This window comes from Archocentrus centrarchus, chromosome 12 (genome assembly GCF_007364275.1).
Source record: "Archocentrus centrarchus isolate MPI-CPG fArcCen1 chromosome 12, fArcCen1, whole genome shotgun sequence".
Taxonomy (NCBI): domain Eukaryota; kingdom Metazoa; phylum Chordata; class Actinopteri; order Cichliformes; family Cichlidae; genus Archocentrus; species Archocentrus centrarchus.
Genome location: NC_044357.1, coordinates 9,575,576 through 9,590,098, shown reverse-complemented (window position 1 = coordinate 9,590,098; position 14,523 = coordinate 9,575,576). Strand labels below are relative to the sequence as shown.

The window sequence follows — 14,523 nt, the reverse complement described above, 5'->3', positions numbered from 1 at the left end:
GGTTTTGTACCTATATTAGTGTATGCATTTTTTGTGTAAAAGAGCTGCTTCAAGGCAACATATTTATGAAAAACTTTCAAGATTCATCAACATAAAACACCTCAAATTTCATTATGCATATAACAATTCCTGAGCAGGCTGAAAGGCTTAAGCTAACACTGCAGGATACAAAATACAACACATTTGGTTCCTGCAATATTTTGTAACAAAGATTGTATAGAAAGTGTTCTAGTGTTCTGTGATTGCCACCTGTAATCATCTGCAGATCTTGATGAAATAATGGCTCTTGAGTAGAACATATCCCCATGTGCCACAGCCCTGATGTCCCCCATTTTTTTCAGTTTTATTAAATAGCCTGGGGACAGATAATGCACAACTAAGCAATAGACCTCTGCTTACTCACTATTAAAAAGATGTTCTACACCATTCAGACTGAAGGCAGCAGAAATCTTAGTTATGCACAATGACAGATACATTGTACTGTTCTGATAAAAGATGAGCATGGTTTTAAGACTTCAGATATTCCAGCTATCCTTCTCAGTTTGTTGATTAGACATGATTAGAGAGTTCTGCATCTAATCTGAATGTCTGCACATTAAGTACTGAAAGTTCTCAGACAAATGTGTAATCAGGCTTATATTTTGCAATTAATGTTTGTCCCATATCATTAACCTAAATCATGACGTAGCCCATACTTGACATGCAACCTTATTATGCAGGCCTTTTTCTGCAGGCAAAAACAAGGCTGGTATTGTAATATGAATGACTTTAGTAAAGAGGTGCAGATTTGACCCAAATCCAGATCTGTATGTCAAACTCTCTGCCCAAAGATTTTTTTTTTTTAGTGCAGTCTGAAAAACAAACACGAAGAAGAAGTATAGATGTAAAGGATCCATCTTATTTATATTTATACTTATATATATATACACATACATACACATATACACATACATACACATATACACATATATATATATATATATATACACACATACACATATACACACATACACACACACACACATACACACACACACATATACACACACACACACACACACACACACACACACACACACACACACACACACACACACACACACACACACACACACACACACACACACAGTTAAGATAGGGTCTAGCTTAAATGAAATTTGATGATTTGGTTCCTTTAAAGGCAAAAACTGTTTCTCACTATGACACCTACAGCCAGCAGCTACATCCTCTCTGGTTATTGTGAGCCAACATCAAATGAATGCAAAAATGATTTCCTTTGCAACATCCTGTATTATACACATAACACTTTCATTTGGGTTGTCAATACTAGCAGAACTTGAAGGCTACACTATAATATGTAACAATAAAAAACAAACGTTGCATCTGTGAAACAAATCACGTTAGCAACACTTCAATGGCGCAAAGATAAACAAGCTTGGCTGTTTTGTAACTTTATCTCTGTAGCGTGCTAGATAGATAATGTTCTCTGGCTTATGTTTTTAATTTTATCAAACAATCCTTTGGCATCTTCTGTAAAGGCTATGGAAGATGTCAAACAAAAATTTGAGCAAAACAGTTTAATACCAACTCCACAGGCTGGCTATATTTATTTATTCTCTCTCTCTCTCTCTCTCTCTATAGATATATATATATATATATATATATATATATATATATATATATATATATATATATATATATAGAGATAGAGATAGAGATAGAGATAGAGATATATATATATATATATAGATAGATAGAGATAGAGATAGAGATAGATATATATATATATATATATATATATATATATATATATATATATATATATATATATATATAGTTCTTTGTCATAATTAATGAGTGTAGTCTTCATAAACCATGATCTAGTTCAGCAACTTTAATCAGCTGAGGTCAAGGTTAGGAGACATTACCTGCTACACCCACATGTCTCAGCAGCCAGATGTCAGACTATGCTGCCACGCCTCTAATAAACTTCAGGTTTTATACGGTTCAAACAAGTGACTTATCAAAACTCAGGATGTTGTAAAATTGATTATGCTGCAAAGATGGACATTTTAAGATGGACAGTCTATGGAGACTGACTCACCTTTGAAACAAGGCTCTAGTGACAGAGGAACTGCAGTTTTTGGCCCTTGAGTGCTGACTTTATTTTACAGTGTTGGAAAGATCTGAATGTAAAGCTTATCACTGCCAGGATGAAAGGCAAGCGTACAATTTTGTTGGTTTCTACAGTAATTTTACATCAGTACAGAAGCTATGAGATTTCCAGATTATACAAAGGGAGCTGTTGCAACAGTTTGAAAAGATGAGACTTTCTGGAGAAAACTGCAATTTCTTTGCTTCCAGTTTTTACTACTTCTCCGCCTATACTGGCGTTGATGTGCAGCATTTATCTGAGTGGTGACACCTGTCATTTAGGAGAACACTGCAGCGATTACGTGCTCCCTCACTGCTGGTATAAATGGTACAGGGCTGTGGTGACTATTTGCATGCAACACAGTTTGGTGAGTAAGATACAAAGATGCACTACTTCAAATCATTTTTCATTCTTCTCTCTCTTCACACAGGAATTCACAGTTCTTACTGTGATGCTAAAGTGGAAAAAAAATAAAGGCAAAGCTCTTGTCCCTTTCATTTATTCAGTAGTACAGAAATTTCTACTGGGTCTCTGAGTGTGGAACACTAACATGTAGTTCACTGTGGAAACGGGACATTAGGACAGTGCTGCATCATGCAGCTTTCTTGAATGGATAAAAAGCCCCTCAGCAGGCATCACGTTTACAGATAATACAAGTTACAATGGGACCTGGTATATCTGACTCTAGGTGCAGGTTATAATAAAACAATGAAGCTAGTTTGGTTTCAAGTAATCATAAAGTGATTAAAGAACTGATTCTTTTACAACACCCCAATGAGGTCACTGCTTCACTGTCAACACAGCAAGCAGACAGACAGCTAGTTTAATCTACCACAGACCTAATTCATATTCTAGCATCGAACCAGTTCGTCTGAATTCTGTGCACAGAAGCCTGTAGAACATGGGTGAGATAGATGAATGGAACATTTAAAAACAAAATACAATCCCGGACTGTTGAGGCCTGGATGGCAGCCCAAAGTGCCATAAGACGTCCTTGTTCGCTGACAGACTAGGTTTTCAATAACAATTCCAATACATCCTCAATCAAACCAGTTAAATGCATGACTTGACCATTAAGGGCCAGGTCACCAAACCACAGTAAAGACTTTTGCTACTGTGAGGTATGGATATTTAAGACTCAAGCATCCAAAATTAACATCTTACTCAATTTTGGTCTGATAGACAGACAAATACATAATTTGAAAAGAAGAAAGCAAGACCCTGGCACAAATATTAATCTTACTTACAGGTTTTACCATCAATTATATAAGATGAGGCGCTGGGTGTTTGACATTGAATTAAGGAGCATTTAATCTCTCCACTTTATGACCAATTATGAACATAATGGGTTACATCCATCAAGAACAAAAATGCTGATTTGTGATTAACTGTAACCTTTTTGCTTCAATAAGAAATAAGTACACATTTCCTCTGCATTGCTACTGTGGTGCGTATTTTTCCTTTGAGAATTCAGCATAGAAATAGAAAAGATGGACACAGAGCACAGACCGTCCTGGCTTCATCTCTGGTGTTGCAATCCCATAGTCCATGCTTCAGCCTAAAGTCACGAAGGTAGCATCTAGTAGGGATGTGCAATTAATTGGATTTTAAACTCAATGACAATTTTGGCATCTAATTTTTAGAAATAAAAAATATTGTAGGAAAAAAAAAAGGAAAGACTTTTATATACATTTTTTGTGACAAAGCTGTTAAAAAAAAAAAAGAATTCTGCAATAAATCACGCGCACCCTTCGACAGCAGTTTTCACCCATCCCTAAAAAGCTCAAACTCAAAAATGACCAATAAAATTCCCTACCAGATGACTCTGTCCCTACCTCCACCTCTTCTTTCATAACTTGCTTTCCACTTGAACTATATTTAAAGTTAAAAGAGAAAATCCCCTCACAAAAGTCATGCTTTAAATTTCACTAACTGCATGACATATGTTAATGAATAATTGTGTTAAATAACTAAGATCACAATACTGAAAATTTAAGCTGGGTTAGGCGTCTGTCACTCCAAATTAAAATAAATTGGGCTTTTGAGCTGTGAGGGATAATCTTAGTGGTGCTTCTGTTCAGGACACAGGCAACAGGTGTTTTAGTGGTGTGCCAGACTTAAACAGGTCAATGTGCACTCAAATAGAGAATTCAGCAGGATTAGCATTGTCTATTCAGCTGGAAGTTCTACTGAAGAAGCCCTCAAAGCCCCTTAATACTTAACAGGATTATTTAAAAAGTGCAGAAGTCAACATTTTCAGCATCACCTGCTTACTACGCTATACTGTCTATCAACTTATACTCTAGATAGTTTTGACAGGACTTAACATTTATATCTTAACCATGTTTCTTCTTTAATGTATTAATGCTAAGGTTGGTAAAGTTTAACCATAATAATATACATATCTATAACATTTGATAGTTATATTTAAAAAATTTAACATCATTCTTTATTAATTACAATTACTGTGTTGCATTTAAAAACACGACCTTGTTAATGACATTCTTTAATAATCAAAGGTGTGTTTTTAAATGTCGGTGAAATGCGTGGCATTTTGCGCCTTTTATAACACTGCACACGTGCAGGCCAGGATCCACAAATGTAGCTGTGGACACGGCTTCAGTCTTCTTTCAGTTTACTGACATATAAGCACTCATCTGACATATAAGCACTCATCTTCTACATCAAAGTCCTACTGCACTTCAGCCTACTTTTTCCCCTCACTTGTTGACAACTTCCCATCACAGAAAAGGAGGGAGCACTGCTGTCTGTTGGGGCTGCAGACCCAATAAAAAGGTGGGCGGTGTCATAACATCTTATAAACAACAGATAACTTTAGTATATTAATAAAATAAAACTAATTCGCTAAACTGACTACCACTTATGGTGCTGATTAGCAAGAGCAGCAATGTTTAAATGTCTAGTCACACACATCCCAACTAATTACACTACAGAACATCCAACAGCACTAAGAGTCAATTAACTGCAAACTCTGAACTTCTGGAGAGGGCACTGTGCAGAGAAATATGAACAGGAATATATTCTCCACTTGTATTTAGCAAAAGTTATTCTTCAGCTTCAAGGCAATGGAGAACTTTGCACACTTTTTCTGTTATTCAGCTTAGAGTGCATGAAAATATTTAGACACCACATCTTAAATGGTAGGGGAAACCTGCAGTCTTCCAAGGCTCTGGTTAGCATGCCAAACCTGACATGTCAGGTGGAACGCTTGTTCTACAAGCTTGACCAGGGAGAGCAAGTATATGGACAGAAATTCTAACAGGAGGGCTCACTGATCTGAAGGCAGTTCATGTGGAACATGGTGCACACACCAGTTCATCTCTACTTTGTTCTTAATTTTTGGCAACGCCTCAAACTGACACAGACAAAAGAGAAGTTCTCTCTTTTTCAAATATACTTTAAATCTTAGTGGCACAGGGATGTCATACGCTAGATATATGATAATTAGCAGATGCAAAGTATGTTATTTTCAGTACCAAAACAAACAAACAAACAAACAAAGAAAAAACAAACAAATTAATGTGTCTACTATAAACAAACAAAAAAACAGTACCATCATGGCGTTACACATCTGACTTTCTACTGAAGTATCAGTTCTTGTGGCATTTTTATACAAGGACAAACTAATCATACATGCAATAGAGGTGGGATAAAATATATTTATGTGGCAAAGATTTTCGTATTGCTTCCTCTTGCTGTACAATTATAGATACACTGTAGACATAGTGAAATTTTTAAAAACACGCATGTACTCTTAACGCCACCACAAATATATCTCTGCCGTAGACGCTGTTTGCGTGTGATCAGTTTCATTTTTGTCTGTGTTGAACAGAGCAGTAACATAACTCAAATCTTATCATGGGCACCGTGAGCAGTACTTGCTCTTACACTCATCTCCACCACCTTCTCCCTTTATTTTTCCTCGGTTTCCTAATCTTGTCCCACATGATATCCTTTCCAAAATGCTGAGCCTTTACAGATGCAACCTTTTCACTTTCATCTGTCAGCGATGAAAAGGACAAGCAGTTGAAATTCATATGCAAATATTAGTCTCTGTTAAGATAATCTTGTAACAAAAATATTTTGACAAGCATTTTAGCCTTGTCCACAACCTCAATTGAAAGCTTCTCAAAGACTGGATGGATGGAATTAATGTTAGCATAGTCGCTAGTTAGATAAATCCCTCAAATGAAAGAACTCAATGAGATACCCACAGACTGATTAATATGATGCAACTGCACACGAACTGTTCACAATATACAGGCATAAATAGCACTGAACTAAAAACGGTCCACTGATCTCGTTACCTGAATTACTCTTCATAACCTCCACCCACGCACACGCACGCGCGCACACACACACACACACACACACACACACACACACACACACACACACACACGCAGACACACACGCAGACACACTATGACACCAAGAATCAGCTGCAAAACTCTGTTAGCGTGGCCTTGTATAATAGTTTGTAGTACCACAATCGTTGTACTGGCAAGTTTGTTGTTTGGATGCATTACTCACAAGTAGGGTTGTCACGATTCTAGAAGTCAATAGAGATCCACAGAAAAATAGTCTGTATCACCATTAACATCATGGAGGAAGAAAATGCCAAAAAAATTAAGAGGTATTATCATTCTGTTTTTAAGTTGTCTGCTGTAGTGGAAAACAAAATTTTTTTTAAAAAATACAGTAGAATAACTGTAAGGTATTGACTTGGGTGTAGGCCATGTTAATTATGGAGGGATGGTACTTTCTTGGAACTCAAAATGGTTCAGACATGTAAATTCAAGTGCATCCTTTTCAAATTCTGCAATACAATGTGAATTAAACCCCATAAATTTGTGGAACTAGCCACCTCTCTACACCTCCATAATTCAATTCAACAGCAACCGTCCAAGACATTTAAAGGAAAACATACCATGATTTAATGAAAGAAAGTACCATAAATCCATAACTGACAGAGCCCTCATCCATGCTTTAATGTGTTCAAAATCTGAACTGCTAAAGCCTTAAAACTTCAACAGGAAGAAACACAAATAATAGCTTTCATCACTGAATTTACCCACTATCATCAGAAACCCAGGGACATAATTAACAAGACACTGGCACATCTTAAAAGCTGAACTATCACTAAATGAAATGCCTCCCCTCCTATCATTTCAAAGAGCTCAAACAATCAGAGATAATCTTGTGCATAATTTTCAGCCAAGCAAACCTAATCATACTTGGCTTCACCTAAAAGGAAACTTCAGATGGTAGTAAATGCAGTCAGTGTTAACAACATTTTAGATATATTTTACCCATCCACATACTGGTAAGAAGTTCCCTATCAAACATTTCATAAACTGCAATACAACATCAGTAATCTATATGCCTAAAAGCTCCTGTGTTCAAGCTCACATTAGACAAAGACAACAGTCAAACAATGAATTTCAGAACAGTAAATAGTCATGTGTACTGGGAACATAGAATATGCCCTCCCAAACACCACCAAGAAGCTAAACTTTTCTCCCCTCCCACTCCTTCCTTTGGACTTGACGTTCTCAGAGATGTGTTGGATCTCAGCACTCAACACAAAGCTACCTGCAGGACTGAATGATAATTTTAGCTTAAAAGGTTTTCTGGAAACAAGTTTCTATAAAACATAAAAATACTGAATGTTTACAATAAAGTTGGAATAGTTGGAATCACACTAGTGCTTTTTAAGATTTGTAATCATTGTTGCATTATTAAGAAGATGGAAATGAGCCCAGGAACTAGATTAGCGTTTGAATCTTTTTTTTTTTTTTACAATCTGCCAATTTTCTGTAGGATATGGCCTCCATTTTACTTCATGCTCTGATGGCAAAAATAAATTGGTGAAATTGAGATTTTGTGCAAGACCTACTTATTACATTTGAGTACTCGACACTAGTGCTGCAACAAAAGATTATTCTGGTAGTCGACTAATCTGTCAATGATTTTTTTTTGATGTTCAATCCTACCCACCTGTGACTATCACTTTGTTGCCTCTTCTCACAATTAAAATAAAAATGTGAGTTTGAAACTAATCCAATGTATTTTTAACACTGTGATCATCACAATAATTGTCAAATAAATCATGCATATTAAAGTGAGTGCAAATTTTATTTTTAACTGAAAATATAATGAGCAAATAAGTAAATAAAAATGGCCTCTCAAAAATTCAAATTAAATCAAAAAAGATTTTTCCCATCCAAAACAACTGAAAAGTTTACAGATGATTCAGTACATGAGGTTTACTATTCAGAATGAACACCGATATTAATGTGAGGGGGAAAAAAAAGGAGACAACTCCTATTGTCCTTCACTTGTTAGCTAACAAAGTTTAGCAAACATCATCCATGAGACCTTGTTTCCAACAGGTAATCTAATAGAAAAATGACTGTACAAACATTAACAGGGTATCAACGCGACAAACGTACCCATCTGGAGCTGACGTCACAGCTCCAAGGTTTTAAGCGGTCACACATTGCAGTGATGCTGCCATGGAAGGAAAGCTCTGCTTTGCACAGTCTGCATTCAACTTTATTTTTGTTTTATGTGAAATGTTTGACAGTCTGTCTCGATTTTCTTTCATTTTCTCCATCCTGCTCTCTGTTCCACCATCTTTATGTTGTTTATGTTATTTTCTTCTTCTTTAATATTGTTGTTATTGGCAGACAATGGAGGCAATACTGCCCCCATATCTTCCTGTAATGTATGCAGTTACAAAATCACGTGGTTTTAGAATATGATGCATCAACATTAAAATTCCACGTCGACTAATTTTTGTAGTCGACATCATCAATTATGTTGATGAATCGTTGCAGCCCTACTCGACACAAACATGTTATTCTCTTAAAAGAGTATTAACGTCACAGATGAGCAGGACCAATAATATTTGCTGCCTAGCTCCAACATCAATGTTATTAATTTTATTATTAGCCACAGCTGCTAGATTAATGATGACAGCAAATGTTGCTATTGGGTAATTGCTAATAGCGAAGCGGCTACTGTTGATGTGTGCGCCAGTCACATTAGCACTTATGAAAACTTCTTAAACACTTCCATGCTGTTGAAATAGAAGCTTTGAGGAATTTCAAAAAGTCAGTAAAGTGTTCAGTGTTGTGAACATCAGCTGCTGTTCATCTGTTCAGCTGCTAGTGAGGGGAGGGGCTGTGTGCCTGCCTGGAGGCAAAGATGGCACTGTTGTATTAATACTATTGCTGTCTCTAATCAGAGCTGTAATTTTTTAGTATTTATAAGAATCTTAGTATCATTTTTTTTTTTTGACAACCTTATTCACAAATGTGTGAATTAACCAGTTTCCAGAGAAATGAGAGCGAGGACTCTTCTTGTTAAAAAGTGACCTCTATTTCAGCAGCATTGCAGTGCCGCTGACAGTGGAAACACTACCAAAGGATATACACCAGTGATATGTGAAAGGAGGAAAAAAATACACAGAATGAACGTCAATACGGTTTTACTGCCCCCTTTGGATATTTTTACTGTCACTCTTCCCACCCACTAGTGGGCTGCTTGAACTAAAATAATAAGTTTTATGGCTTTTTAACCAGTGTAGGTTTTGATTATGATTACAGTAACAAGCACTGCTGCTGTCAACTCCATCCATCCATCCATTCGCTTCCGCTCATCCTGTTCAGGGTGCTGGAGCCTATCCCAGCTGTCATAGGGCGAGAGGCAGGGTACACCCTGAACACAGACAACACAGAGAGATGAACAACCACTCACACTCTCATTCATACCTATGGGCAATTTAGTGTAGCCAGTTAACCTAAGTGCATGTCTTTGGAATGTGGGAGGAAACCGGAGTACCCGGAGGAAACCCACGCAAGCACGGGGAGAACATGCAAACTCCACACAGAGAGAGGGAGAGGCCTGGGCCAAGGTGGAATCGAACCCAGGCCTTCCAGATGGTATTCTAACTGTGAGGCAGCAGAGCTAACCACTGCGCCACCGTGCAGTGCCTACTGTCAACTCAAAATAAATAAATAATTTATCTCAGCCCGAGGGCTAACTCTTTGTTTGCTGCTCTGTATGTCAGAGAGGTGGGGCTCCAGCTCCACCGTAAAATACAAGTTTCACTGCTGTTGTGCTACTTCACCACGTTTGCTGCACAGATGAACTGATAACTGTAACTAGTGTAAACATTATCACTGGCATAAGGTGGTCAGTAGACCTCTAGTCAGTGGATATGTCAAAGCCTGCCATACTTGAGATCTATAATGGGTCTCCATGATGGAAGAATTTAAATGGTTATAATAAAAGGGACAAGTTCCTTAACTCCTGACTGACCAAAAGTTTCAGAATATGACAAGTGCCTGATCAGTTTGTAAGAAAGAGTGCCATACAACAAAAGACAACTGAACAGCTCTGCTCTGTGCACCTAATATTTTCACTTTAGGAAGTGTAACTTTCATAATTTGATCTGAAATGTCACAGTTGGTCATTTCTGACTTACACAGCATGCACCCTGTCAGCTGCACAACTAAAAAGTGAGGAAGAGAAACTAGAAGAGAACAACCACCAGTGGTTCTGAATCAAGATAACTTGGGCTTGCTGTGGTTTATTCACTGGCAATTTACCCAAAAACAAATATACTTGCTATAAAGTTAACTGGGGCACAGGAGAAATTGTAAATGCACCCTAAACAAATGTCTATCAGAAACTTGTCTTCAAATAGCTGCACTACTAATGAACTTAGGAATGTAATTTAAGCCAGTAGTTGGTTAATTTAATGGTTTTACTATCAAAATGCACAACTGGTATTTTCTGAAAAGTATTGGGAACACAAGGTTGCATTCAGTGGCTCAATGTGTGATGTAGTCTGGACTGGGATTAGCCTAGCTGCTGCTCTCCTGTTAAAGAGGCACAAACAGAGGTGAGGACAAAATGAGAGAAACAGACAAAAGTGGCACTAAAGCTCGATTGTTTGCAAAAAACGGACATCATCTGCACTACTTTAAAAGCTCGATTTAAAACTGAAATACAGAAAATCCTGCAGATCATTTAGTGAAATTTGACACTGCGAATGTTGCTGCTAATATTGCTATGAAAACATCACCTACTGACTAGGTAATGTCAACAAAAATGTAGAAAAGGTGAAGACGTTTTGACACGTACTGCAGCTCTGAGCTTTTCTAGACCTAATCCAAAAGAAGTGCAGGGGAGAACGCAAAAATCCAATGCAGTTGGATTGGACATTATTTTTTCTAACCTGCCAACTTCCTAGTCGGATTGCATTGATGTTCAAACAGAGCAGCTAATACTGCAGTGCATTCACAGCAAACCTAACATTTCCAGCAGAATCCAAATGGGTCTGGACTATTTCCTGCTGTTCGCTACAAGTGAGAAAAGCAGAAAATATCCCAATCAGATTGTCCCAAAATTGCCTTAAATGTGTGTTTGAAAACAGCTTATGTCTACAAACACTATTCTGCCATGATGGTTGTCTGTGCACATTGCAGTAATTAAAATAGATCTCAGGTTGGCTGCAAAGCAAAAAGGAAATTCTGTGTGAGCACACAAGCTCTGAGATATGACTATAATTCCACATTTACACATTATTCATCTCTGAAGCTCCTCAGTGGCATTTAAGCTATTTCAAGCACAACAGATAGTCACGGTCTGTTTTTCTGCTGAGCTTGCAAATCAACACAAGCAACTATGCATCCAAGCCCCATTTAAACAAATTCATTTTGGGGAGGTTTCATTAAAATCATAAATATTAGAAGAAATACACTTCTAAGCAGGTATCATTACATGAAAATGTTTTTTAGTCTTGCTTAACACAGAAATTAAGTCACAAAATGTGTAGGGCCTGGCTGGCACTACATGTTTATTTTTTTAAAATAGGTTCTCTTCTCCATGGATTTTGGCCTTTCATTCACACAAATACAGTTTTAGGTCACTAAAATTGGCCTTTCCTTTTAGAAATCTTCAAAGGTCAAGATATTCAGAAACTGCATCTGCAGGGTTGACAGTTTTTGACTTCTCACGTCACAGAGTCTAGCTCTGATTGGCCAACGTGGCTTTGTGGTTTATCCATTTGGCATGTTCTTATCAGTGCCTGTATTGTGTGTTTTTTTCCCCCCTTTCTAAGCTGCTTGTGTGAATGTGTGTGTGTTTTGGCTTTTTTTTTTTTTTTTTTTTTGAGAACACAGAGGAAGAAAAGATACTCATATACATGCAGATTAGACCAGAGAGAATTCTGAAGCAGCTGCATTTCCCCAAAGTCCTTCTAGAAGAAAGTCTTGCTCCTCGGGAGCCATCTGGGTAATGCTCAGTGGCACTTATTCGGGGAGTTAAAGTATCTAAATGAACTCTAACTTCAATGGTGATTAGGACATAATGACTGCATACACAGAATCCCTAATCAAATAAGATTTTTTTTTTTTTATTAAAACCTTTAAGTGCAGCTTTTGCCAGTTAGTAAGGTTTTTATAAAGATTTGTTTTACTCTAATTTAATCTTCCATAACCATCTTCACTGTTAGAGATTTCAATCCAGTTCTATTAAAGTCTGATCCATCTTTTTCTCCTTTTTGCTAGAGGTTATCTGTTTTTGAGTTTCCCTTTGTGCTAAACTAGGGTCAACAAGTGTGAACAAGTTTGTGCTGAGCATGAACAATAATGGAACATGTTAATGCAAGGTCTGGCTACAGATAATGATCAAAGATGACCAGACGGATCTCCGATAGCTTACCAATTAAGGGGATTGTTATAGCTTGTTTTCCCAATAATGCAATAAATCATAACTTTTTAGATTCAGACTTGATTTAATCTGCCTCACTATCAGCATTATATAAGAAACACGTGCAAAAGGGACATGTGGGTCTGCACATAAAACAACCACAATTCAGTTTTTTGTGTTTGCGCAAAAATATGGATTATGGAAGAACCATCTATCTATCTATCCATATCTGCAGTGGGTTTTATAGGTGTTGTGTCATAAATTAAGCTTTATAGGTTAGTGACTCCTCACCAACACATTTCTTATCAAACAGGAACATGAAGGTACAGTTTTTGGTGAGTAATTTGCATTCTGAGATCCAATTACATGACAGACAAAATTATTGACAACCCCTTCAAACACCAAGTTTCAATGCAAAACCTATGGACTAGATGCAATTAAAATGTGTAAATGTATCTTTCTTAAAAAGTATAAAAACGTAAAGTAGAACTATTTTGGAATTTTAGGTAACAAATGTAAGCTGTTGACACAATCCTTCATTTCAAAGCAAGCAAAAACAAGAAAACTAGTCCTAATTGCTATTTTTATTTTCATTTTCTGTCTGTGCTACTGAGGCAGCATCAAAAAGCACAATTCCAAAAGTCATGAGTATGCAAACATAACTGTTATTGGGGAGAGGAGGGGCAAGTTAAACTCAGAATTATTCCTTTCATGGATTTCCCCTCAACCTCGAAGTGCAGGTCAAACTAAAACTAAAGCAAAATTTGTGTTATCAGCATGTTAAGATGACCAAACGAAAGGTAAATGTCAATGATGTGGTGAGAAAGCTTCAGCCAAACGCTAGATATTTTACAGTGTTTTTGGCTTTTCATATAATACATTTCCCTCACAAACAGGTTTACAGAAGAGTGCTTTTAAAAGCTACATGAACACAATGGCACACTGCTGGCAATAAAGTTGTGAAAAATGTATCTGCTTTTACAGATATCACTGTAACAGAAAGGCTTTAGTTTACTGATCTAAGACTGATAAGAGCCATTCAATTGTTTTTTTTTTGTTTTTTTTTTTAAGTGCAAAAATCAGGGATTTCCAGAGGGGAATGCTCACAGAAAGGGTGACATTAAATAAGTTAGTCCATTGTACAACTCAATGAACCCACTCTGCACTTGGAGAAGACTGAGTTCACTGGGCCTTCTAAAACTCAAAAAGATCTCCTTGAACACATGATTACAAACACTTAATATATACTTCTTAGATCAGCCAAGTATAACCTAGTATACATTAAATAAGACACGAGAAAGGGGTCATTCATGGAAACAACGTATTTTACTTATCACATCATCTCTGCTTCGTGCAATCTGCACTTTCGCCAACAATTTAACCATGACACCACAAGGGCTTTAAGTCTGCAAAGGTCGAGACCTTAATGTGACATCTGTGACCGCCCATCGTGTGCCACTGTACGGAAAAACTGCATTTTGTGACATAACACCGATGCTAGTTTAGCTACAGCTGAACCTTTGTTATTGTGTGAAGCAGCAGGTCGACGACGAATGCTAGCTGGCTAATCAGGTAGCGCCAATTTGTTGGCACGGATAACAAACTAAGCCTTTTGACTCTAT

General features: G+C 37.1%; 1 protein-coding gene across 1 annotated transcript in view; it reads right to left on the bottom strand.

The window, feature by feature from the left end:
* Positions 1-14,523, bottom strand: part of sppl3 (signal peptide peptidase 3) — a 31,932-nt gene that overhangs the window by 16,475 nt on the left and 934 nt on the right. The window lies entirely within an intron of this gene.